The sequence below is a fragment of the Ambystoma mexicanum genome, chromosome 3q, assembly GCF_040938575.1.
Source record: "Ambystoma mexicanum isolate Mex_15411 chromosome 3q, UKY_AmexF1_1, whole genome shotgun sequence".
In the NCBI taxonomy this organism is placed as follows: domain Eukaryota; kingdom Metazoa; phylum Chordata; class Amphibia; order Caudata; family Ambystomatidae; genus Ambystoma; species Ambystoma mexicanum.
The window spans coordinates 1,231,398,767-1,231,425,040 of record NC_090926.1 but is presented as its reverse complement, the minus strand read 5'-3'; the positions used below and the strand labels follow the sequence as shown (position 1 = coordinate 1,231,425,040).

The 26,274-nt window shown below is 47.5% G+C and overlaps 1 protein-coding gene across 2 annotated transcripts in view; it reads right to left on the bottom strand.

Moving 5' to 3' along the window:
- PLPPR2 (phospholipid phosphatase related 2) overlaps positions 1–16,553 on the bottom strand; it is a 109,747-nt gene extending 93,194 nt beyond the window's left edge. For both annotated transcript variants that reach the window (XM_069604160.1, XM_069604159.1), the window contains exon 1: positions 16,423–16,553. The gene's annotated coding sequence lies outside the window, so the exon portion shown is untranslated. The remainder of the gene's footprint in view (positions 1–16,422) is intronic.
- Positions 16,554–26,274: the final 9,721 nt, after the last annotated feature.

Genomic DNA, 26,274 nt, shown 5'->3' with positions numbered 1-26,274 from the left:
GTTCAATATTCCAGGCCATAACATGCATGCATCAATTAACACATTGCACCCCATTGTTTGCCTGTGGCATGTCTCACCTGGGACGCCACTTTCCCAATATTCAGGATGTATGTTATGCTACGTTATGACGATTTATACTGCGCACCGCTACCACCAAAGTCTCCAGGCGCTCGCGTGGCTCTGCAAGAGAGGGGCGTGGGGGGTTTTAGTGGGCATAGGGTGAGAGGGTAGGTTCAGAACCAGGAGGATCTGGCGTCTGTCAGTGTTGTTTTGCATGTGGTAGTTTGTGAGAGAGGCCTTGTGCATTGTAACCGTATGGGTAAGATTCAGTGCCTCGAGTGTTCGGTGGTGTTTGTGTTGGTGTTAGTGTGTTGTGTGGGTTAAGGTGGGTTTGGTTATGCGCACTGGTTAGATAGTGTCCATAAGGGATCCAGAGTCATGGGTGACCGTAGCTGTAAGGTAATCCGGTATCTTGGGTGAAGTTGCTTTGTTGATAGTTTTATGGACTATGTGGGTGGTACACTCTAATGTGTGCACCTAGAGATGCTGGTGTGAACATAGTATTGAATCTCTGTTTGTTTATGTGTAGTGTGGCTAGTCCAAGGTCTGGTGTAATGGCATCAGTTATTTTGGAGGAGCCTAGAGGGGAATATGGGTTAGAAAGTTAGTCAGTTTGTTGGAGCCTCTGGCGCAGCACTTTGGTTGCCGCTTGACGGTATCTAGCCAGGTGCTTGTTTGTGGTTCTTTGTCCCATCTCGTCTCTAGTTGTTTGTTTGTCTGTATGCTAAAACAATGTTGACACCTCGTGTTTGACTGTCCTGATGAAGGCATGGCGCACATCCGTAAAGTTCAGCCGAAACACGACGTGTCAACATTCAGACATGTAGTCTTGACATAAGGCTAAAACAATATGCTGGCATAGGCCACTCTTCATCATAGTATGGCACAGAAGTATCCTGACATGTTCCCAGGTGAACACTGCATACCCTGACATGAACCAAATAGTTTCTTGATATGGGCCCAGTTGTATCTTGACATAAGGCTCATCCATATCCTTACGTAATCCGAGGCATATCCTCAGAGGGCACAGCTGTATCCCGACATGGACCCAGACCCCTTATGACATGAGACACAGCTGTACGCTGACGTATGTTGAGATGTGTCCTAAGATTGGCTTGTGTGTAGTCCGACACAGGACCAGATATTTAAAAGCAGGCCATCACCCATATCCTGACATGGTGGCAACCACACAAACATTGTTTATTCTGACATGGCCTCAGGCCCCTACCAGAGGGGGCATCCATGCCTTAACAGATTAGAAACTATATCTGCACATTGGGCCCAGACATGTTATGGTAGTGGGGGTCACACCAGGACATGGGCCCGCCATATGCTGGCGGGGGTTTCCTATATACTAACAGCGGCACAGGTATATCCTAACATGGTGCCCAGCCATTTACCAAGGAGGTGTACATAAAAAACCCAATAATGTTATCTCCTTGGCCCCACCTTATCACGGCGGAGAGCCAGCCATGCCCTGGCAGCATGTCCAGCAATATGCCTACTGGGCAACCTGAAGGGGCATGAAATATACTGTCCTGGCACCCAGCTTTATTATGAGCAGGAGCCAGCCTTAACATGATGGGATGCCCAGCCGCATCCTGCCAGTTGCCCAGCATTATCCAAGAAGGGTGAACCGTAAAATCATGATAGTGGGCAGCCATATGCTGATATATCTGAAACACTATCCCAGTGGATAGATGCCTGGCATACAGGAGCCGTGGCGGCCGGCCATGCCCTGAAATGTCATACACTCTCTCCAGCAACTGCTTCTGGGCACTTTGGAGGATTGCCGAAAAGGATCAGTAGGCAAGAGTCAAAGCAAATTGCTACGAGTGCGGTGGTATCTCGGCCATGATGTGGCGGCAACGATATTACCGCTGCATGTTTACTGCACTCCCCAACTGGCTCATTGTGAGGTGGAAACACAGCGTGATTAGACAGCATCCAGATCAAATGCTTCAAGGAAACATGTTCACGGCTTTGTGGTACTTAACAAAATTAGCTTGGAGGCAAAGTAGTGGAGCATTCCATATGGATAAGCTTTGTGTGTGGAGTGTTCTTCTTCTAAAATGTTTGCATCTGTCTGGTCAGCTCCTAAGCCACCCTCTGAATTTACAGGCAAGCGGGTGCTTGGCCAGGTGAAGCTTTGCGAACCAAGCAGCAACTGTTCAAGGATATCCTCTCTCGATTGGTAGCCAGTAGGACATCTTCAAGAATGAGGTGATGTGACCCCATGATGGCGTGGGCTATCTCACGCTTGAAAATGACTTGGTGGACAACCCGCCATAGATTCCTTTGCAGTAGACCACATGTAAAAGGGCGCGACTGCGCATGCGCGCTGCAGTAATAGCCCATTATAGCAGGAGACTAGCATTAACCTTAACGTGGGTCCAACCAAATCCTAACAAGGGCGTAGCCGCATCCTAACAGAGTGCCTTGTTATACAATCATAGGATGATCTGCCCTTTGCTGGCAGAGGCCCAGCAGAATCTGACTCTGAAAGTATATTATATATGCTAACAGAGGCCCAGACATAAGCCAATCGTGTGCCAAACCATATCCTAAGAGGGGACCACCTATAGCCTGACAGCCTGGCAAAGGGCCTTGCTGTATGCTTACATTGATCCCGGCGTATCCTGACTGACTCCCAGCAGAAAGACCAGCCATGTGTGGACAGCGTGCCCGAACATATCCCAACATGAGTTATTTCCCACCAGCGTGTTGAGGCAGTTCCTGAATGTATGGCAAACTATTTGCCACTAGTTTAGACCTATACTAAAGTTGTAGCCAGCAATTTGCCCAGTGAATCCATCCATATCCGGAATGCATGTCCACCTATATCCCAATGGTGTGTCTAGACATACACTGAAAGTGTGGCAATTTCCCAACAGTGTGTCTAGACATACACTGAAAGTGTGGATATTCCCCAAAAGTGGGTCTAGACATACACTGAAAGTGTGGCCATTTGACAACAGTGTGTCTAGACATACACTGAAAGTGTGGCAATTTCCCAACAGTGTGTCTAGACATACACTGAAAGTGTGGCTATTCCCCAAAAGTGTGTCTACACATACACTGAAAGTGTGGCAATTTCCCAACAGTGTGTCTAGACATACACTGAAAGTGTGGCTATTCCCCAAAAGTGTGTCTAGACATACACTGAAAGTGTGGCTATTTGCCAACAGTGTGTCTAGACATACACTGAAAGTGTGGCTATTCCCCAAAAGTGTGTCTAGACATACACTGAAAGTGTGGGTATTTCCCAACAGTGTGTGTAGACATACATTGAAAGTGTGGCTATTTCCCAACAGTGTGTCTAGACATATACTGAAAGTGTGGCTACGGAAATTGTGGCCAACCAATTCTCAACATTGTGTCGGGACATATTCTGAAAGTCTGTACAGGTATGTACCATCAGTTGGGTTGAATATATCCTGAAATATGTCCAGCTACATCTGCACAGTGCACCTAGTCAGATCCCGAAAGTGTGTCCAGCTATTTCCCAAAGGTGTGTCTTGCCATATCCTGACAGTGTGATTAGCTATTTCCCAATAGAGGGTCTAGTCATATCTGTAAAATGTGGTCAGCCATTTCCCACCAATGGGCTAAGACATATCTTGAAATCTGACCAACATGTGTGTCTAGATATATCTTAAAAGTGTGCCCAGATATTTCCAGAAATGGCCTCTAGCCATGTCCTGAAAGTGTGACTAGCTATTTCCCAAGAGGGTGCCTAGACATATTATGATGTTGTGACCAGCTGTTTTTCAACAATGTATCTAGACATAGCCATAAAGTCTGGCCAGCTATTCACCAAAAGTGTGTCTATTCATACCCTGAGATTGTGGCCAGCTCTTTCCCAACAATGTCTCCTGTGCAAAACAAAAGAGGTGATGGCTGGAAGGTTTAGAATTAATTTTAATTTTAACCTCTGGCACTGCTCTGGGCAACCCTCCAGGCCATCGTTCTTCGCCTGCCAAGCCATTACAAAAGGGGAAAGACCATATGCAAATCAGGCTTGATCCTACCCCAAAAGGGGCAGTCCAGTCCAAACTGCTTGGTCACATCCCTTCTGCATGAGACTGCAGGCATCCCCAGACATGTTTCAGCCTTTTTAGGCCTCATCAGTGAGGAGTAGCTTCTGTCTCTAGGCCCAGCAGGCAAGGGACCCACATGTGGGCATACCATCCCACTCGGAATGACTACAGCAAAACAAAAGAGGTGATGGCTGGAAGGTTTAGAATGAATCTTAACCTCTGGCTTTGCTCTGGGCAACCCTCCAGTCCATGGATCTTCGCCTGCCAAGCCATTACAAAAGGGGAAAGACCATATGCAAATCAGGCATGGTCCTAGCCCAAAAGGGGCAGGCCAGCCCAAACATATCTGGGGTTCCATGAGCTTCTGTGCAGAGGGGACCTGGCCTAGCAGTTCAGGCTGGGCTGCAACCATCGGTGGCAGTACCTGACTGATTTACATATGGCTGGACCCCTTTAGCAATGGCCCAGACGGGCTAAAAAAACGGTGGGGTGGAAGGTTGCCCAGAGCAATGCCGTGGTTTAGATTTATTCGAAACCTTCCACCCATCACTTTTTTGGTTCTAGTTTGTCTCCCTATGTGAGAGAGGTTATGCCCAGGCATGGGTCCCTTGCTCGCTGCGCCATAGGAAACCAATCTGCACCTCACTGAGGAGGCCCAACAAAGCTAAAACATGTCTGGGGTTGCTTGTGTTTCTGTGCAGAGGGGACTGGCCTAGCAGTTCGGGCTGGGCTGCAACCATTGGTGGCAGTACCTGACTAATTTGCATATGGTTGGACCCCTTTTGCAATGGTGCAGACGGGTTAAAAAACGGTGGTGTGGAAGGTTTCCCAAAGCAGTGCCAGTGGTTCTGATTTATTCGAACCCTTTAACCCATCACTTTTTTGGTTCTAGAAATATCCTGAAAGTGTGGTCAACTGCTTCCCAAAATGGTGCCTAGACATATCATGTGTCACACTTCGTCTCAAATCTCACCTGTTTATCCTTTGAGGTCTTGGTCGGGGATTTTTCTTTCTTCTGGACGACTCGGGTTTTGTATAAACACGGGCGAGTGTCCTCTGTCACCAGTGTGCAGGTAGGTATCCGTCTGTAGATACGCAGGCGTTCAGAACTCCAGGGAAGATCAGGTAAGAAGTCCCGGGAGGAAGGAAACCAGGAAGGAACTGGAACTTGTATCGTTAACAGGTAGGGTACGAGTGCACAATGGCCCGGGAATGGACCACAGGGAGGAGATGGAAACTGGTTCACAAGCGGTAAGCGCAGATGGAGCCAATATTTACATGGAAGGAGTAGTAAGCGCTAACAAGGGAGATAGCACGGGGAAGAGGAAAAAGTTTAACACACACTTGCCAGAAGTTCGGAACGGTAGCGTTCAGACGCGCAGAGCTGCGGGGGTGCGTCTAATTTCTAGGAGATGGCAAATCCGTGGAAACACTAGAGCGGTACCCTTGCACTGGTGTCAGCCATGTTGGAATTATGCTCGAAAGGATGTTGCGGTGTCTTATGGACCACGTAGTCCAGAAAGGGCTCAAACGGCGAATCATGACAGCATGCCCCCTCTTAAACTGGGATCCACCTGGTTTTCCTGGATGGATTAAGTGGAATCGCCGTAGCAAACGGGGGGCATTCATGTTGGACATTGGTCCCCAAGTACGTTTGCTGGGTGGATATCCTTTCCATTCCACTAAATATTGCAGTCGACCCCTTCTATATCTGGACTCACATATCCTGGAAACTTCATATTGGACTTGCTCATTGTTAAGTATGGGGGTAGGTCGAGGCGTAGTCCTGGTGGTCTGAGAATAAGGTTTAAGCAAGGCTGTGTGAAAAACAGAATGGATCTTCTTCCATGAATCTGGTAATTGTAGTCGGAAGGCTACCGGGTTAATGATCTCTTTTATCGCAAAAGGCCCATAGAAATGTGGGGCCAACTTGTTGGGTCTTAGGTGTCGAGGTAAGAGTCTAGAAGAAAGCCAGACCTTGTCACCGATGGCATACATCGGACCGGGTCTCCTCCTGGTATCAGCATATCGTTTGACGTCCATCCTGGCCTTTTCCAAATGTCCTTTCACATCTTTGTGTACAGTGACCACATGCTCTATCCAGGATTCAACCGATGGAACCGGGGTGGAGTGAGGCAGGAGTGTAGGCAGAACAGATGGATGGAATCCTTGAGAGCAAAAGAAAGGGCTGGTCTTAATGGCAGAATGGTCAGGGTTGCTATAAGCAAATTCATCCACTGGAATCAAAACAGACCAATCATCCTGGACCTTGGAGGCAAAGCATCATAGGTATTGTTCAAGAGTCTGATTTACTCCTTCGGTTATCCCGTTGGTTTGAGGATGATATCCTGACGGCACATTGAATACCCAACATCTTGCACAAGTACTTCCAGAACTGAGAAATATATTGAGGTCCGTGGTCAGAAATGATTTTGGAAGGGAGGCCATGAAGTCTGAAGATGTGGCTTAAGAAAATTCCTGCCATTTCTTGTGCTGATGGTAGCTTATCCAAGGGAATGAAATGGGACAAATGGGAGAACAGGTAGATGGTAACCATTATGGTTGTGAAACCCTTGGATGGAGGTAATTCCACAATGAAGTCAGTGGCAATTATCTCCCACGGTGGATCCGGTAATGCAGGTTGATGCAGAAGACCAGCTGGTTTTTTATCGTCACACTTATTCTGACTGCAGACAGCACAGGCTTGGATGTATACTTTTATATCATCGGCCATTCTGGGCCACCAAAAGTTCCTCTGAATGAGTCGGAGTGTTGCCGTAATGCCCCGATGCCCGGAATGAAAAGTATCATGACAGAGGTTTGTTATATTGGATCTCAAATCCTGTGTAGGTATGACCAGACACTTGTCCTTGAAAAGGTAACCGTCTTTAGCAGTGAGAACCCATCTGTTCATCTCAGTGTATTCCTTCCAAAGATCAGAGAGTGGGGTCTCTGTGTGGATGTTATCCAATAGTGAAATGCCTGGGCAATAAAAACAGACTCGGGAAACATCTTCGGAAGGGCACAGGTTTCATCAGGTTCATAATCAGGACGTCTGGATAATGCTTTGGCTATTATGTTGCTTGTTCCTGGTACATGGTGTATGTGAAACTGGTTTTGGGCAAAAAAGAAGGCCCAGGGAGCCTGACGGCTGTTTCTACACTCCAGGGACTGAAGGATCTGTAAATTCCGATGATCAGTTCAAACTTGTACAGGAAACTTGGCACCCAAGAGCAGATGACGCCATTCAGTAAAAGCCTGTCGGATGGCAAGCAATTCCTTCTCCAGTACTGAGTAATGTGTTTCGCTAAAACACAAAGTACAAGATAAATATGCAATGGGAACTGAAGTAGAACTGAATTAGAACTGAATTAGAACTGCCCCTATGGTGTAATCCGAGGCATCAGTTTCCACCAGGAAGGGTTTGTTGATGTCAGGTTTAGCCAGGATGGGTCTTTCAGTGAATCTTTGTTTTAGTTCTTGAATGGCGGATTCTTGGTCTGTCGACCAGTTGAAAGGAACTTCTTTCTTCAGCAATGAAACTATAGGATGTACAATGGCAGAAAATGTAGGGATGAATTTCCTATAAAAGTACGCAAGTCCCAGGAAGAATTGTATTTGTTGTACTGATGTGGGAGCCGGCCATGAAAGGATTGAGTCAACTTTGGCAGGGTCCATTTCTATTCCTTGAGGACCTAAGACGAAACCCAGATAATGAAAAGTAGGAATCTGGAAAATACACTTCTCTGGCTTAGCCAGCAGTTTATTCTCTCGTAAGCATTGTAAGACCAGAGACACATGTTCTTGATGTAGTATGGGATTCTTGGAATAAATCAGAATGTCGTCCAGATAAATGATAACAAAAATCATCAGCATGTCTGAGAATACTCTGTCCATAAAGTGCTGGAAAACTGCTGAAGCATTGGTTAAACCGAATGGCATCACTAGATATTCGAAATGTCCGAAGGGTGTCCTGAAGGCAGTCTTCCACTCATCACCTTCCTTTATTCAGATCAGATGGTACGTGCCCCGTAGATCAAGTTTGGTAAAGGTAACGGCTCAGCGTACTGCTTCCAGGATATCTGAAATTAGCGGCAATGGATAACGGTCCTTACGAGTGCACTGATTAAGACCCCAGTAGTCCAGGCAGGGTCGGAGTTCCCTGGTATCTTTCTTAGGTACAAAAAATAAGGATGCCCCTGGAGGGGACTTAGAAGGGTGAATGGTTCCATTGGCGGGATTGGTGTCCAAGTATTCAAGTAGAGCTCTTTTCTCAGGTTCAGAAAGTATGAACATCCTTCCAAATGGTATAACTGCAGATTCTTCAGTATTGATAGCACAGTCTTCAGGGCGATGGGGACGTAATGCTTGAACAATATCTGATGAGAATACATCTGAGAATTGTTGGTATTTCTCAGGCACCTGGGTAATGTTGGACACACTAATGGATGATTTCCTGGAATCTAGGGTTTCTGAGGAAATGGGTTGCATATCCTGGGACAGGCAATGTGATAGACAATATTCTGAGCCTAGAAACAAGGAACCTGCTGCCCAGTTGATATATGGGTTGTGTTTTTGGAGCCAAGGCATGCCTAAAACCATCGGATAATGGGCTGCTTTTATTATGTCGAAATGCAGTGTCTCCTGGTGGTTGTTTGTTGACAGTAACAGTTCCCTAGTTTGCTGAGTTATGGGTCCCGAAGATAATGGTTTCCCATTGATTCCTTTGACTGCCTGTATGATGTCCTTGGATTCTCAGGGAATATGGTGTTTCAGAGCCCACTCATGGTCCAGAAAAATACCCATTGCGTCACAATCTACCAGGGGCAGGATGGAGTGCTTCTCCTTATTGGTGGTTGACAGGAACACCTGAAGAATCACCAAGCTATTCGAGGGTTGACTGCTTTCGTATGGAGAAGATTCGGAGCATGTACCTTTCTCCCGAAGCTGGTCTCCATTCAAGATCGGGAGCCGGCGTTTCCCGAATGCTGAGGTGGAGCTATTGGGCAATTTCTTACGAGGTGTTTGTCAGAAGCACAATACATACAGAGTCCAGTATTGAATCGACAAGTTCTTTCCTGTGGAGAAATCGGTCCACGTAAAGAACCAAGTTGCATGGGCTCATAATTTGGCGAGTGAGTGGGAGCTGTCTCCTTTGGACTAGGATAACCGAAGGGAACCCTTGCTGGTAATGAACGTGTCTTTTTCTTTTCTGCCTTTCTTTCCTGGATATGGAAGTCAATTTGTAAAGACAAATCCAACAAAGACTGGAAGGAACTTGGGCGGGCCACTCTGGCCAGTTCATCCTTGATCTCATCATTCAATCCTCGACAAAATAATGTGAAACAGGCTTCTGGAGTCCAATCTACCTCCTTGGCCATTTGTTTGAAATGGGTAACATAAGACAACGTATCTTGAGTGCCATGTTGGAATTCCAATAATTTCTCTTAAGAACTGTAACTTGTTCTGGGCGGTCAAACATGGTTTTAAAGGCGTCCTCAAATCCCTCATAGTTGTCCAGGAGCGGGTCTCCTGAATTCACTAAAGGAGTTGCCCAGGCCAATGCGTTTCCAGAAAGGTGAGAGATTATGAATCCCACTTTAGCCCTGGTTGTAGAGAAATAGTATGGTTTGACGTTAAAGTGCACTAAACATGAATCAAGGAAGGAACGTAGTGCCTTGGTGGTTCCATCGTATTTGTCCACTATGCCCCCAACCATAGCACTTTCTTGGAATGCTGAATCCCTGGATAGCACAAGCTGTTTCAATGCTGCATTTTCGGCTTTAAGGTTCTGCACTTCAGTTGTTAACTCTTGCATTCCTCTCATGAGATCCTGAACAGCGGCATCCATATTTGTATCAATATCGAATCGTTGGCGTCTCAAACTGTCACACTTCGCCTCAAATCTCACCTGTTTATCCTTTGAGGTCTTGGTCGGGGATTTTTCTTTCTTCCGGATGACTCAGGTTTTGTATGAACACGGGTGAGGGTCCTCTGTCGCCAGTGTGCAGGTAGGTATCCGTCCATAGATATGCAGGCGTTCAGAACTCCAGGGAGGATCAGGTAAGAAGTCCCAGGAGGAAGGAAACCAGGAAGGAACTGGAACTCGTACCATTAACAGGTAGGGTACGAGTGCACAATGGCCCGGGACTGGACTACAGGTGGAGGACTGGTTCACAAACGGTAAGCGCAGATGGAGCCAATATTTACCTAGAAGGAGTAGTAAGTACTAACAAGGGAGATAGCATGGGGAAGAGGAAAAAGTTTGACACACACTTGCCGGAAGTTCGGAAAGGTAGCGTTGAGATGCGCAGAGCTGCGGGGTGCGTCTATTTTCTAGGAGATGGCAAATCCGTGGAAACACTAGAACGGTACCCTTGCACTGGCGTAGGCCATGTTGGAATTATGCTTGAAAGGATGTTGCAGTGTCTTATGGACCACATAGTCCTGAAAGGGCTGAAACGGCAAATCATGACATCATGAAGTTGTGGACCGCCATTTCATAACAGTGTGTCTTGTCATATCCTGGAAGTCTGTCTACCTATTTACCACCAGTGTCTTTGGACATATCCTGAAATGTTCTTAGTTATTTCCCCGCGGTGTGGCTAGTCAGTATCCGGTCATATTTTCTAAAACATATTTTCAAAATACCATTTTGTCGAAAACATTTTGATGAACATTTTTTTCTCAAATGTATTATTTTTTATTTTATATGTTTTTTTTAGTTTTGTACGTAAAAAAAAGTGTTACAAAAACAGGGGTTGGGGGCCCCCATTTCAAAAATAAAATAAAAAATAAAAAACATTTGACATTTTTTTTTCTGCAATTTTGTGCAATTTTGTGCATTTCGAAAATATGACATTCGAAAAAGTCACTATAAACCTGGCTAGTCATATGCTGAAAATGTGGCCAGCTGTTTCCCCACCGCGTTTCTAGACATAGTGTGAGAGTGTTGCTAGCTATTTCCCCAGAGTTTGTCTGGTTAAATCTAGAAAGTGTGCCAAGCTATTTCCCAGCAGTGCATCTAGACATTTCCTGAAAGTGTGGCAGCTGTTTCCCAACAGTGCATCTAGACATTTCCTGAAAGCCATTTGCCAAAAGTGCAGCTAGACATTTCCTGAAAGTGTGGCCAGCTATTTCCCAACAGTGCATCTAGACATTTCCTGAAAATGTGGCCAGCTGTTTCCCCACCGCGTTTCTAGACATAGTGTGAGAGTGTTGCCAGCAATTTCCCCACAGTTTGTCTGGTTAAATCTAGAAAGTGTGCCAAGCTATTTCCCAGTAGTGCATCTAGACATTTCCTGAAAGTGTGGCCAGCTATTTCCCAACAGTGCATCTAGACATTTTCTGAAAGTGTGGCCAGCTATTTCCCAGAAGTGTTTTAGACATATCCTGAAATCTCTCCAGCTAATTCCCAAAAGTGTGCCTCGATACATATCCTGAAAGCGGCCCAGCTATTTACCAAAAGTGTGTCTTGATACATATCCTGAAAGCAGGCCAGCTATTTCCCAACAGTGCATCTAGACATTTCCTGAAAGTGTGGCCAGCTATTTCCAAACAGTGCATCTAGACATTTCCTGAAAGCCATTTGGCAACAGTGCATCTAGACATTTCCTGAAAGAGTGGCCAGCTATTTCACAGAAGTGTTTTAGACATATCCTGAAATCTCTCCAGCTAATTCCCAAAAATGTGTCACGAAACATATCCTGAAAGCGGGCCAGCTATTTCTCAAAAGTGCATCTAGACAATTCCTGAAAGCCATTTGCCAACACTGCATCTAGACATTTCTTGAAAGCCATTTACCAACAGTGCATCTAGACATTTCCTGAAAGTGTGGCCAGCTATTTCCCAACAGTGCATCTAGACATTTCCTGAAAGTGTGGCCAGCTATTTCCCAACAGTGCATCTAGACATTTCCTGAAAGCCATTTGGCAACAGTGCATTTAGACATTTCCTGAAAGTGTGGCCAGCTATTTCCTAGAAGTGTTTTAGACATATCCTGAAATCTCTCCAGCTAATTCCCAAAAGTGATACATATCCTAAAAGAAAGCGGGTCAGCTATTTCCCCACCAGTGTGCCTAGACAGTTCCTGAAATTTTGATCAGCCAATGTTTCTAGACATATCCTAACGTTTTGGCCAGCTATTTCCCAACAGTGTCCCCAGGCATATCCTGAAAGTGTGTCCAGCTAGTTCTCAGCAGTTTGCCCAAACAAAGCCTTAAAATATGGCCAGCTATTTCCCATCACTGTGTCTCGACAAAATGTGCCCAGCTATTACCCATCAGTGTGTCTAGACATATCCTGAAAGTGTGGCCAGCTATTTCCCACCAATGTCCCCAGGCATATCCTGAAAGTGTGCCCAGCTGTTTCCCACCAGTGTCCCCAGGCATATCCTGAAAGTGTGGCCAACTATTTCCCATCAGTGTGTCTAGGCATATCCTGAAAGTGTGGCCAGCTATTTCCCACCAGTGTCCTCAGGCATATCATGAAAGTGTGGCCAGCTATTCCCACCAGTGTGTCTAGGCATATCCTGAAAGTGTCCCTAGCTATTTCCCACCAGTGTGTCTAGGCATATGCTGAAAGTGAAGCCAATATTTCCCACCAGTGTGTCTAGGCATATCCTGAAAGAGTGCCTAGCTATTTCCCACCAGTGTGTCTAGGCATATCCTGAAAATGTGGCCAGCTATTTCCCAGCAGTGTGTCTAGGCATATCCTGAAAATGTGGCCAGCTATTTCCCCACCAGTGTGTCTAAGCATATCCTGAAAGTGTGGCCAGCTATTTCCCACCAGTGTGTCTAGGCATATCCTGAAAGTGAAGCCAATATTTCCCACCAGTGTGTCTAGGCATATCCTGAAAGTGTGGCCAGCTATTTCCCACCAGTGTGTCTAGGCATATCCTGAAAGTGTGGCCAGCTATTTCCCACTGTTGTGTCTAGGCATATCCTGAAAGTGAGGCCGATATTTTCAACGGGAGCCCTATCGTGACAGTGTGTCTGCTCTTATTCTGTCAGGGGGGCGTGCCATATTATGACTGGTAGCCAGACATAGCCTAAGGGGGTGTCCAAAGTTTTCTGATAATGGATGCCACTGCAGCCTAACAGAGCTGGCGTCATATCCTGACAGGAGCCTAGCCGTGTCCTGACAAGTGCCTGGCACTTGCCTACAGAATGGCTCGCCATGTCTCGACAGCAGTCAAGATAAATCCAGACAGGCTATCCTGTCCAATACTAATGAGGTGTAAAGTATTGTTGAGTTTATCTGTCCCATCACCTCCTTCCCAAACCTCCCCTTCCTGTGGACATCCTGGCAGGGTCACAATATGCCACCTTTGGGCACCGTTAAGACCACTAGGGTGGTGATGAGCGCAGTATAAATATTGGATGCCATAATATAAAGACATGTCCTGAAAGGTCCACTGGCCCAACCCTAGTATCTCATGGCATCTCTGCCAGCCACATGCTGGGAGATGCCCAGCCTTAGCTTGACATAGTTGCCAGCTGTTTATGGCAAGTGCCCAGACATACCCTGACAGGAGCCCAGTTATATCATGACTGGGGGCTCAGCTGTATCCTGACAGAGGCCTAACCGTATTTTGACAGAGGAGCTGCCACGTCCTCAGCGGTTTGGGTCTTTTTGACCCTAAACATTTGATCTAATCACATTTGATCTAATTTATTCGGTCTAAAATGCGGGGTGAGACACCTGCAACCCCTGTCCCACTTCCCCTCAACCTAATCTATACCCTTACCCATCCCCATAAACCCATTTATATATTTAATTAGATTAGTCCGGAAAACCAATTCGATCAAATGTTTTAGGTCAAATGTTTTTAGGTCAATTACGCTACTACCGTCCTCAGCCAGGTCCTTACAGAAGCGCAGCCATACATCCTGCACAAGGTTCAGCCGTGTGTTGCCCGCATGCCCAGGCATGTCCTCGCGTGGACCTATACCACAATCAGCACGCAGGAGGCACGTGCTCTCCCATCACACTCTTGGACTGCCAATGCACCTTCATTCGGACCTAGTCCAACACGAGAACCTACATGCAGCCCTGTCAATACTCCCCACTCTTGTCCTGCAGCACCCCCACACTACTCCAGGACTGGCAAGCACAGATATCTTTATCAATGCACCTCAAACCTGGCCTGCAGTAGGCCTTCTTTGTCACCTGCTGTTCCAGTACTGGAAGGTACACACAGCTCAGCCACTGCACCTTAACCCTGGCCTGCAGCAGGCCCTCTTTGTCACTCAATGGTCCAGTACTGGAAGGTACACACTGCTGTGCCACTGCACCTCATCCCTGACCTGCATTAGGCCCACTTTGTCACCCACTGTTCCAGTACTGGAAGGTGCACACAGCTCAGCCACTGCACCTCAAACCTGGCCTGCAGCAGGCCCTCTTTCTCACCTGATGTTCCAGTACTGGAAGGTACACACAGCTGTGACACTGCACCTCAACCCTGGCCTGCAGCAGGCCCTCTTTCTCACCTGATGTTCCAGTACTGGAAGGTACACACAGCTGTGACACTGCACCTCAACCCTGGCCTGCAGCAGGCCCTCTTTGTCACCCACTGTCCCAGTACTGGAAGGTGCACACAGCTCAGCCACTGCACCTCATCCCTGGCCTGCAGCAGGCACTCTTTGTCACCCGCTGTTCCAGTACTGGAAGGCACCTCATCCGTGGCCCGCATTAGGCCCTCTTTGTCACCCGCTGTTCCAGTACTGGAAGGTGCACACAGCTCAGCCACTGCACCTCAACCCTGGCCTGCAGCAGGCCCTCTTTGTCACCTGATGTTACAGTACTGGAAGGTACACACAGCTGTGACACTGCACCTCAACCCTGGCCTGCAGAAGGCCCTCTTTTTCAACCGTTGTTCCAGTACTGGAAGGTCAACGCCGCTGTGACACTGCACCTCAACCCTGGCCTGCATTAGGCCCTCTTTGTCGCCCCCTGTACCAGTACTGGAAGCTACACAAAGCTCTGTTACTGCACCTCAACCCTGGCCTGCAGTAGGCCCTCTTTGTCGCCCCCTGTACCAGTACTGGAAGCTACACAAAGCTCTGTTACTGCACCTCAACCCTGGCCTGCAGCAGGCCCTCTTTGTCGTCCCCTGTTCCAGTACTAGAAGCTACACAAAGCTCTGTTACTGCACCTCAACGCTGGCCTGCAGCAGGCCCTCTTTGTCGCCCCCTGTACCAGTACTAGAAGCTACACAAAGCTCTGTTACTGCACCTCAACCCTGTCCTGCAGCAGGCCTTCTTTGTCAATCGTTGTTCCAGTACTGGAAGGTGCACACAGCTCAGCCACTGCACCTCATCCCTGGCCTGCAGCAGACACTCTTTGTCACCCACTGTTCCAGTACTGGAAGGTGCACACAGCTCAGCCACTGCACCTCAACCCTGGCCTGCAGCAGGCCCTCTTTGTCACCTGATGTTACAGTACTGGAAGGTACACACAGCTGTGACACTGCACCTCAACCCTGGCCTGCAGAAGGCCCTCTTTTTCAACCGTTGTTCCAGTACTGGAAGGTCAACGCCGCTGTGACACTGCACCTCAACCCTGGCCTGCATTAGGCCCTCTTTGTCGCCCCCTGTACCAGTACTGAAAGCTACACAAAGCTATGTTACTGCACCTCAACCCTGGCCTGCATTAGGCCCTCTTTGTCGCCCCCTGTACCAGTACTGGAAGCTACACAAAGCTCTGTTACTGCACCTCAACCCTGGCCTGCAGCAGGCCCTCTTTGTCGCCCCCTGTACCAGTACTAGAAGCTACACAAAGCTCTGTTACTGCACCTCAACCCTGGCCTGCAGCAGGCCTTCTTTGTCAATCGTTGTTCCAGTACTGAAAGGTACACAAAGCTCAGCCAGTGCACCTCAACCCTAGCCTGCAGCACTGAGCCCCTCCTGTACTGGAAACAGCACCTGTCTCTGCAGTAGCACCTCCAGCACACAGCACCCGTACTTTTCCAGCTCAAGGGGCCATGCAAAGCTCCACCGGGGGCTCGTCGGCTTGCACCCGAGTTCTGATGCGGTGGTGGGTGGGGAACTCCGTGACTGGCGGCCTAGCACCCAGGCCACCCCGCCTCTACAGCAGGTGGGCAGCAGGGGTGTTGGGCTGCCTGGATCGGGGGTCTCTGAACCACCCTCGAGAACCCCAGAATAAAGCACCTCTGATTAATGTCAGCTGTGCCTGCAGACAGCTCCGCGGGGCCCCTTAGGGGGCAAGGTAGGGTGGCAGAGCAGCAACGATACGGAGGGGTGCGTGTGGCCTACACTGCCAGCCCCCAGCGGGGTGACAGCCTTCTGGCCGTGCGACTTACCTGCGCGTTTGATGCTGGGTCCAGTCGCTTGTCTTCAGCCGTGTGCCCTCGCTTGGGCCCTGTGCCAGGGGGGTCCCCTCGACCAGCCGGTCCAATGCTCTTTGTGTCAGCGGGTCCCCGTTCAGTACAGCACCGGAGGGCCCCCGCGGCTCCGGCGTGTTTATGGAGTACAGTGCCGGAGGGTCCTAGTGACGACGGCGGGTCTCCCGCCTCCACCAGGCTTTGCCGAGCGGTTGTTATGGCGACGCAGCATCCCCCCACCCACAGTGCCTTTGTTCAGTGTGATCTCGGGGGTCTCTCTGTTGACAGAGTTGTCGTGCCCGGTCCTTCCTCGCAGCCTAGAGCGCCTGGTGGTCTTGGTGGCGACCCTAGACGCTGTTTTTTTTTAAAGAGGTTGTTATGGAGACGACGTGCCCCACCTAGCCAGTCTTTGCCATGTACGGTGGGGGCGGGTCCCTGTGGCGGCTGGATGCCCCCTGAACCAAGCATCCATGTTGGCTTGGCTAGCGTTTAATGTTAATGTCATAGGAGACCCCCACCACCCAGCCCGTCCTTGTAGAGTATGGCGCCACAGGGGGTTACGCCAGCCAAGGACCCAGCCCACCATTGAGAAAGGCAGCGGGGGTCCTCGCGGTCACGGGGTCCCCCCTCCCCATCCTTGTGTAGTATGAAACAGGCTGGCCCTTATAACAGCCCAGGCCCCCTCCATCCCAATCACGCCCACCCCCCACCTGGCGCAGCCTCCTTGGGTGGGGGTAGTTGCCAGCCCCGCGCCCCCAGCCGCGCGATGCGGCTGTGATGGGAGATCCGGGGTGGCGTGGGGGAGGGGAGGGAGGGTCCGGGGCTCTATTTAGCCAGAGGCTCGGCTGCCCGCCGCATCAGGGTGCTGGGGTGATCCCAGAATCACACAGGGGGCAGCGAGGAGGGTCCCTCCCGGGCACAATGCGGCCGGGACTCGGGCAAAGTCCGCAGCCTGGCGCTCCGCCCGCGTCGGTGCAGGCGGCTACATGCACACGGCGGGCCAATATCGATCAATAATGCCACTGCACGCGTATCCAACACGCGACGCAGACTGACAGTCAACACTCTGTGTGGGTATTAAACACCGTCTCATACTGATCACAGACAGACACCGTGACCCTCACAGACAGGCACCGTGACCCCCAGCAAACCCTCACAGTATAGGCGGGCCTGCGGAGTATTGTTCTTTTTCATCGGTTTCTTTTGTTGTCTTTTCGCGTGTCAGTTTGTCCTTCTTTTGTCTCGCCAGTCTGACATACACGTTTGTCGTCTTGGGGTTCATGTGGGTGTTGAATTGTTGAATGGCATTCATATTTAGGTGCACCTGTGCTCTAGGTCAGCGACAGCCCCGATTGTTATTTTCATTTTGTGTAATCACTGTTCTGTCATTTTGTTGTGGCTTTAGATTATTTTAAAGTTTGTATTGTTTCTATGGTTTTATGGGCAAGCGACGAAAAAAGTCTTGGTGTGTGTGTTTCTCGTATTGGTTTGTCATATCGGTTTGTTGTGTTGTGTAGGCTGTCATGATGGTTTGCAATGTCGGGTTGTTGTGTTGGGTAGGCTGTCGTGACAGTTTGCCATATAGGTTGTTGTGTTGGGTAGGCTGTCATGATGGTTTGGCATGTAGGTGTGTTGTCTTGGGTAGGCTGTAGTGACAGTTTGCCATATTGGTTTGTGTTGGCTAGGCTGTTATGATATTTTGTCCTATTGCTTTGTGGCATTAGTGTGTCAGATTGTCATGCAAGATGTTATCGGTTTGTTATGTTGGGTAGGCTGTCATGATGGTTTGGCATGTAGGTGTGTTGTCTTGGGTAGGCTGTAGTGACAGTTTGCCATATTGTTTTCTGTTGGCTAGGCTGTTATGATATTTTGTCCTATTGCTTTGTGGCATTAGTGTGTCAGATTGTCATGCAAGATGTTATCGGTTTGTTATGTTGGGTAGGCTGTCGTAACGATTTGTCAAATAGGTTTTTTGTGTTGAGTAGGCTGTCGTGACGGTTTGCCCTATCGGTTTGTTGTGTTGGGTAGACTGTCGTAACTATTTGTCAAATAGGTTTTTTGTGGTGGAAAAGCTGTTGTGACGGTTTGCCATATCGATTTGTTGTGTTGGGTAGGCTGTCATGACCCTTTGCCATATAGGTTGTTGTGTTAGGTAGGCTGTCATGATGGTTTGTCATAGAGGTGTGTTGTCTTGGTAGACTGTAGTGACACTTTGCCATATTGGTTTGTTGTGTTGGGTAGGCCGTTGTGACGTTTTGTCACATTGCTTTGTGTAATTAGTGTGTCAGATTGTCATGCAAGATGTTATCGGTTTGTTGTGTTGGGTAGGCTGTCCTAACCATTTGGCAAACAGGTTTTTTGTGTTGAGTAGGCCGTTGTGACGGTTTGCTATATCGGTTTGTTGTGTTGGGTAGGCTGACATTACTCATTAACTTTTGCTATATAGGTTGTTGTGTTGGGTAGGCTGTCATAACCATTTGCCAAATAGGTTTTTTGGGGTGGGTAGGCTGTTTTGACGGTTTGCCATATCGGTTTGTTGTGTTAGGTAGGCTGTCGTAACCGTTTGTCAAATAGGTTTTTTGTGTTGAGTAGGTTGTCGGGACGGTTTGCTATATCAGTTTGTTGTGTTGAGTAGGCTGTCATAACCATTTGTCAAATAGGTTTTTGGTGTTGGATAGGCTGTTTTGACGGTTTGCATATCAGTTTGTTGTGTTAGGTAGGCTGTCATGACCCTTTGCCATATAGGTTGTTGTGTTGGGTAGGCTGTCATGATGGTTTGTCATATAGGTGTGTTGTCTTGGGTAGACTGCAGCAACACTTTTCCATATTGGTTTGTTGTGTTGGGGGTAGGCCATGTGATGTTTTGCCACATTACTTTGTGTAATTAGTGTGTCAGATTGTCATGCAAGATGTTATCGGTTTGTTGTGTTGGGTAGGCTGCCATAACCATTTGGCAAACAGGTTTTTTGTGGTGGGTAGGCTGTTGCGATGGTTTGCCATATCGGTTTGTTGTGTTGGGTAGGCTGTCGTAACCGTTTGTCAAATAGGTTTTTTGTGTTGAGTAGGCTGTCGTGACGGTTTGCTATATCAGTTTGTTGTGTTGGGTAGGCTGTCGTAACAATTTGTCAAATAGGTTTTTTGTCTTGGGTAGGCTGTTTTGACAGTTTGCATATCGGTTTGATGTGTTAGGTAGGCTGTCATGACCCTTTGCCATATAGGTTGTTGTGTTGGGTAGGCTGTCATGATGGATTGTCATATAGGTGTGTTGTCTTGGGTAGGCTATAGTGACAGTTTGCCATATTGGTTTGTGTTGGCTAGGCCGTTGTGATATTTTGTCGTATTGCTTTGTGGCATTAGTGTGTCAGATTGTCATGCAAGATGTTATCAGTTAGTTGTGTAGGGTAGGCTGTCGTAACCATTTGTCAAATAAGTTTGTTGTGTCGGGTAGGCTGTCATTACCGTTTGTCAAATAGGTTTTTTGTGGAAGGTAGGCTGTTTTGACAGTTTGCATATCGGTTTGTTGTGTTGGGTAGGCTGTCATGACCCTTTGCCATATAGGTTGTTGTGTTGGGTAGGCTGTCATGATGGTTGGTCATATAGGTGTGTTGTCTTGGGTAGGCTGTAGTGACAGTTTGCCATATTGGTTTGTGTTGGCTAGGCCGTTGTGATATTTTGTCGTATTGCTTTGTGGCATTAGTGTGTCAGATTGTCATGCAAGATGTTATCAGTTAGTTGTGTAGGGTAGGCTGTCGTAACCATTTGTCAAATAAGTTTGTTGTGTCGGGTAGGCTGTCATTACCGTTTGTCAAATAGGTTTTTTGTGGTGGGTAGGCTGTTGTGACCGTTTGCCATATCGGTTTGTTGTGTTGGGTAGGCTGTCATGACCCTTTGCCATATAGGTTGTTGTGTTGGGTAGGCAGTCATGATGGTTTGTCATATAGGTGTGTTGTCTTGGGTAGGCTGTAGTGACAGTTTGCCATATTGGTTTGTGTTGGCTAGGCCGTTGTTATATTTTGTCGTATTGCTTTGTGGCATTAGTGTGTCAGATTGTCATGCAAGATGTTATCAGTTAGTTTTGTAGGGTAGGCTGTCGTAACCATTTGTCAAATAAGTTTGTTGTGTGGGGTAGGCTGTCATAATCGTTTGTCAAATAGGTTTTTTGTGTAGGGTAGGCTGTTGTGACGGTTTGCCATATCAGTTTGCTGTGTTGGGTAGGTTGTCATGACCCTTTGCCATATAGGTTGTTGTGTTGGGTAGGCTGTCATGACGGTTTGTCATATAGGTGTGTTGTCTTGGGTAGGCTGTAGTGACAGTTTGCCATATTGGTTTGTGTTGGCTAGGCGTTATGACATTTTGACCTATTGCTTTGTGGCATTAGTGTGTCAGCTTGCCATGCAAGATGTTATCGGTTTGTTGTGTTGGGTAGGCTGTCGTAACCGTTTGTCAAATAGGTTTGTTCTGTTGGGTAGGCTGTCATGACTCATGACCCTTTGCCATATAGGTTGTTGTGTTGGGTAGGCTGTCATGACTCATGACCCTTTGCCATATAGGTTGTTGTGTTGGGTAGGCTGTCGTAACCGTATGTGAAATAGGTTTGTTCTGTTGGGTAGGCTGTCATGACTCATGACCCCCTTTGCCATATAGGTTGTTGTGTTGGGTAGGCTGTCATAACCGTTTGTCAAATAGGATTTTGTGCAAGAATGTTAGGGCACAGAACAAAAATATGCTTCAGCGTCTCAGGTTCGGGGACGTCATTTAGGGGTACCCAAAGGTCGCAACTGCAACCTCTGAGGTCTCCCTTGCGACCTCTGTGGTCTCCCTTGCGACCTCTTTTTTTTTTCTTCTTTTTTCTATGCAAGCTCCTGGGCTGTGGCCAGCACCATGTGGCTCTTTATTTCTGGAGTAGCTGGCTTTCTTGTTCAGGCCCCTTAAAGAAAAGAAGAAAAATAAGAACAGGAGTGCCACAAGTCTAACACTTTCAGCACTGACCCTAAATAAGAAAGAATAGGAATACCAAATAATGTGTCTTTCTGGAATTCTATAAAATAATTGCTAGACTCATTAAAGGTTTATTTCAAGCACACTTCAAGGGGTGAGTCACTGATTTAGTCTGTTCTTAAAGGCCTCAACCCAGTCTTTCATCCTTCTGAGGTCAATAAATGAGTGCCAACACAGATTGGGTGATATTGGGTGTATATTTTTTCTATATAAAGCGCTTAAGCGTAAGTGCTATATAATAACACATCATTATCATTTGGTCATCGACGTCTGCTTGCATTCACAGTAATTTGGTAATATGGGCCTATACACACTGATCTTAACGATACACATGGCGATCCATTCTTGTATGAAATGTACATCACATTATAGTGATATCGTAACCATATTTTTCATCGTGCACAATGCTGTGATGCCACTTCCTGTTTTGTCAATGGGTGAAAGGTTGTGTTCCATCGCTTACCGCGATATCACTTTGGGGTGGGGCCAATTGACATCACTTCATGTGATGTTATCGGGGGTCAAGGGTCGTGTGATGCCACTTCCGCTACCCCAGGCATTTTGGTGAAATGAAGTCCCTGCTCAGGTTTCTTTACAGAATCTACAGGATTTCCGCTCATTCGTCCAGTTCAAGCGGATTCTTATTACTTCCCTGGTCAGCCACAGGTTACATCGAAATCTTAAAAATAGCTTTCAGTACCTATAACAGGGATAATTCTGAGGATATGTATGGATTTGGTACAAAGGTTTAATTATAAAAAGACCCTGCTATTGATTGCAATCTTCCCATGTCTTCCTCCAGTCGTAATAGCCCAATATCATTTTCTCTGGGTCTGGATTGGATATTAAGAGTTCTAATTCAATACCTGCCAATGCCATTATTTCTAAGCAGTCGTTCTTCCAAGATTCTAGGGACTTAACAGGTTGTTTTACAAATATTTGGGTAATTTTCGGCAGTAGCGAGGCAGTGGAATGCTGGTTTATAAGACAATACAATTATTACCCAAAGATAAAAGGGACTCTCAAGACAAGGTTGTATAAAATATCTACTTTATTATTGTCACAACAGACAGTTCTAGGAACATTACAAAATACAATCCACCCTGTAAAGGAATGCAGGGACAGTTTCAAAGAAGGAAAAGGGATGCACTCTGGATACTGACAGGAGGGTGGATGGAATAGTAAATAATTGCAACAGTTCAAGGATACTTGGCTTCAGCACAAAGGGAGCCATGAGTCTTAAAAATATCTCTAGGGGCCTTCGCAGAAGGACCAGGGGGACAGAACCACAATGTACAGTTTGTGTCCTTGGTGCTCGACAGTGTCGAGATGGTTTCAGGGTGCTTTGCAGCCTCCGTGGCAGAGTTCAAAATGAGAGACATCTGCGGGTATCAGGAGGCTAACAGTTCGGCGAGCGAAGCTGGACAGATGGCGGCAGGCTGGCCTACACTGCGGCTCAGGGTCAGGAATGTTGTCTCTGTGCTTGTCGGTGGTTCTGAAGCACTGATCGAGACGTCTCGGATGGCTTTAAGCGACTGTGGCATAACAACAGTCAGTATTGCAGTCGATAGCAGCTCAAGGAACTCTACTGGCTCAAAAAGTTCCTCTAAGTCATACGTCGGTAGGTGCTCATTTATGCACTTCTAGCTCCTTCACTGGGCTTGTTTCGTCATTTAAGGCGCGTGGCCCAAAGCTGAGGAGAGTACTGCAGGCAGCTGCCTTGTCCTTCGTTTCAGGTTCAGAGACTCTCTGGCACTTCCCACCTAGGAAGCTTGCTGCAGAGTCTAGCAGGGCACGCTGTGTGCTGGCTGGGTACCGGTTCTGGAGCCGCTGGAGTGTCCTCTGGATTCAGCATCTCCCTCTGTTCCCTGGGAGTTGTTTAGGGGAGGGATCTTGCTTTCCTCTTTCATGTCCTGGCCTTCCTTCGCTGGCGGAAGATGTACGGCAATGTAAGGGTCCAATGATGAGTTCTTCCTTCTGATTCTGGCGAAGCCTTCAGATGATCTGCCAAAAGAGGGGCTCTGCCCTCTTTTAAAGCCAAATGGACCACAGGAATTTGTGTAGGCTAAGCCTACCTTAATGAACCAATTGAGAGTCCCCACCAATAATCTCCTGTATGCGTGAGTTCATAACAAGAGTGCTTTGCAACTGAAAAGGTAAAGGGGTGAAAATACGTAATACTAATGCCCACCCATATTCCTGTTTATTGTGAATCAAAGGGTCTCTCTGGTTAATGGAGCTCTTTGTGGTTCCTGATTAAAGCGGCAAGTCTCCTTTGAAGCTGCTGCAAGACCAGACTTTCTGGCTCGTGCAAACCACATACTCGTACCCTATGAATGAGGTCCCCTGAGGGGTTGACTACTGTAAACAGGCAGTCCCAGACGTGACAGTTCATTGTCAATTGATACTAAGAGGTGGGAGCTGGCTTCAGGTTGACACAGTGCAAATGAAAGGTTGTTGGGGTTTACTGTCTCCTTTGTTAACCACTGCACCTAGGCCCCATGTGGGCCTGTTTGAAGTGCACTCTATTAGTATGTTCATTATGTTAATCACTGCAACCAGCTGCAGGGCCCAACAAAAGAGATGGACGGATCCATGGAGCCTTTGTTAGTTAAGCAGGCTAGCCATGGCAGGGGGAAAGTTTGGTCCTCCCCCTTCTGGAGATGCATCGTGTACTCCTTCTGTCATATCCCAACTAAATATGACAGGGGGGACTGCGCCTGTAGTCTATGACCACCCAGAGTAAACAAGTCTATGTGTATGTCGTGCAGTGAACATTGGAAAATAAGTGTGGATTAGCCCCACATATTTTTCGGAGGTTAATCTACCATCATTCAATTAAAAAAACAAAACAGGCGAGTGCACACCCATCCTTCAGTTGCCCAAATTCCTCACAGTGTCAGTATTTTATTTGCATTGATGTGTTCTGTGTCTTTGTTATATCAGTTTGTCGTGGCAGTTTGCCATGCTGGTTTGTGCATATATCACGCTGCTTTGTTATGGTGGTGCTTTGCCATTGTCTCTGTTTTGTTTGTACTTAACAGCAATTTCTGGGATCCGTTTTCCTTGGCTTTTCATTTCACAGTTTATTTCGGCCAGTGTGTCATGGTGGATTATAAAGGCAGAGTGTCATGGAGATTTGTTCTGAAAGTGTGTCATGCTGTATTGTTCTGTTTGTTCATGTTGTTGGTTTGTTCTAGGGAATAATCGGACACACTACACTCCAAGATGGCGCTCTTATTAGAGTGCTAATATACGTGCACACTAACGTGTTTTGACAACTTTCGATGTCATCATTTTGGCGACGCCACAGGTGTTTTGAGAGAAGCTGTATGTATTTATAGCAAAAGTGGCAGTGAGGTAAGTTGCTTTGCCGTGGATGGCACATAACTCCAGTTGGAGGATCTGATGATATTTACCACAGGAATGAGGATCGATACAATGGATTATAGATAACGAGGGAGCAATAGATACTGAAGTATTCTCAGTAGTAGACGATTGATTGATCCATTTGTCTCTGAATAGGATAACAATTTTTCACACAGGATGAGACATGTCCAGAAGTCCATTGAAGCACAGCAAGTGTTTGGGCACCTGTGTGTGGCCCACAGAGCAAGGTACGGGCTAGTGGCAGCTCAGTGCTGTATTGACAGGTGCCCTGTGTGTCCTCCATTTTGGGATGCCCAGGCCCTGTCATTGGAATCAGTAGATTCCTGATAGGAAACAAGATGGTCCCTGTGGCCTCTTGCTTTCTATCGCTTGTTACCTTACTTTTCCTGAAGTCCCGGGAAGCCCTGACTCTGTCCCTTCCCCCTGACTGGCTGTTGGGTGGAAGTTCCATATATGATGTTGTAGGGAAGTCCAGGCCAGAATGGCTGGAGCCATCCCAATGACTGTATTTTGTGGGTACGCCCGTGGGTTGGGACCTAGGTGAATGGAGTGTGTGACGAATATGCATTCTGTGTTATGGGTGTCTAGTATCTGGTGTTTGACACAATGACTGAGACAGCCCTGCTTGAAACTGGTATGAATGCAGTGTGTAGTGCTGAATGGCAGAGTGCTTGTCTGAATCCACATTCCGTGTTGTGAGTATCTGGTTGGACAAGAATGACCTGAATGCACTGTACGCCTGATTGGCTGACTGACTCCCTGAATGCCCTTCTGGGTGATTGGTTGCCTGAGTGTAACCCAGCAGAGTGAATGGGAGATCAACAGTATATCTGGGGGCCTCTCACTGCTAGAAATCATTCAGAAGCTGAAGTAGAAACTGACCTTGAAACTGACGCTTAACGTTGAAGCCCACTGGAAGAAGAAGAACTGCTGCTGTCCTTCGCTAATCTGAAAGCTGCTGTGCCTTCAAGGAACTGATCCAAGAGAGAACCTGGTTAGGAGACCTCTTCCCGAGCTACGAGGGACCATCATGCACCAGCTGATCTTTGCCAAAGCTCCCTGGTAGACAGACCTATGAAAGGCTGCCGACTGGAGACGGGGACCGCTGCGGAATCAGGAAGAGAAGCGCCTGGACAGTGAAGTCCATCACCGTCGACGACCGCCGCCGCCGACCGGGGCCGCAGTGCTCCTTTGCCTAAGAACATTAAAACAAGGACTCCATTGCTCATCATTGTTGACCGCTTTCGTCCTGCTGGAGAAAGTCAAGGTCATCGACGACTGAGGAGAATCTGCTGTTTGGTTTTCCACCACCCGAAGACTACAAAGACGCCTGATGACTCGGCGCCCTTGCTGGGCCATAGTTCTTCAGTAACTCTTTCCGGCAACGAACACTCATCGTCGAGGTGCACCGCATGCCTCAGCTTGCAGGAAGTTTTCAACAAA